We start from the raw sequence: 1,582 nt of genomic DNA, 5'->3' as shown, positions 1-1,582 counted from the left end.
CTCAACGGTTCAAGTTCGAAAAACTTTCAATGCTGAAAATTTGTCTTCTTACATTTGTCGCGCTTCGGCACGATGCTGCGGCTAAATTTTGAGGTGCATAAAGTAGTTGTTAAACAGAGCTAACGAAATAGTATCAAAGGAGAGTTGAGTTGAAATTCCATTGAATCTAGTCCATTCGATTTGCGACACCCTGTACGTCGAGTACAAGCGTGCAGATCAGAAGGACGAATGTTCACCGGTGCAATCATCGTGTTTCGTATCTCGTTTTACATTGTACAACGTATAATTACCGGACTGTGCATACAATGAGTATCATGAATTCGATATCGGCGATATTGATTAAACAGTAATGTTACTTTAATATCAATTGAATATTATCCCCGGCTTCAACATTCAGTTATTTTCTCGTTACTTGGAATAATACGGTTGATTCTGATCTTTCGTTACAGGACAAAATTGAAACATACATTTTGTTTAACTTTAATTCATATATAGATCAATGAACATTTTGATACTTAATTCTTATATAGTTATTTGGTATTATTTATAAAAATTACAATAAGTTTGCTTTATGACAAGTAATGTCGAAGTTGTCACTAAAAGATAGAAATCGGAGGTCTTATAATTGTTGTGTATAACGGAACAGCCGAAATATTTATTAAACTATATGTCTGTTCTGTAAAGAGTTATAAAATAATCGTAAAATTACACTTTCTTTTTTATGATTGGTTATTTAAAATTCTGTACGTGTACTCACATTTTACACTCAACTGTGTCGAAACAGTTGCAAGTTTATGAAGAACATTTTAAATATAATATCTGTCGCAATGGTGAAATTAAACATTCCAATGCATAGGTATTTTTCATAACGAACAATGCATTTCTTTAAAATACTTTTTCAATAATTTTGTGCCCGTTAAAAGCATTTCGCTCTCTTTAGGTGTCATATAAACATGTTTAATCGCATGTAATGTTAGCAAAACTACACTGCTGTGAAAATATTCTTAAATTTGAAAAATCACTTTCTCACCAAGATGAAATCAGTAACGTGGTACTGTCTTCAACTTAAATAATAAACAAGTTTCGATTATTGATCTTTTCTATAAAAAAAAAGTCAAAGACCTAATTCTAAAGACCTAAATAGATGGAAAGTTTGCTTATTTCCAGTTGAAAATTAACAGGAAGATTTGATTTGTATCAGGACAGGATCCGGTGAAAATCTCGAGGGTTGATTAGTTCATCAATCAACGACGGAGTGTTTACCCCATCGGCGTCCGATCAATTACTGACTGATCCACAGCGTTGTAAGGGACGGGCGTCGCTCAGCGTTATTTCGTACATCCGTGCCGCTTCGCCATTTTGAAGCGTCATGAGGTCATTGATGGATCGTCTTCGCTAACTTTCTTCGCACGCTCCGCTACCCCGTACCGTTGTCGATATCCATCTCTATCCGAAGTTAATCGTCCAAGTGCATCGCCTTTAAGAAATTAGTTTGTCGCGACCGTCATCGGTCGACGGGGATCTCTGTTTTCTTTGCCGAAAGCGTAAAAACCGTTTCGCGCTCTTTCTCTTTTTTTCGCAC

The sequence above is a fragment of the Augochlora pura genome, chromosome 7 (genome assembly GCF_028453695.1).
Source record: "Augochlora pura isolate Apur16 chromosome 7, APUR_v2.2.1, whole genome shotgun sequence".
Taxonomy (NCBI): Eukaryota; Metazoa; Arthropoda; class Insecta; order Hymenoptera; family Halictidae; genus Augochlora; species Augochlora pura.
This window is presented reverse-complemented; position numbering follows the sequence as displayed.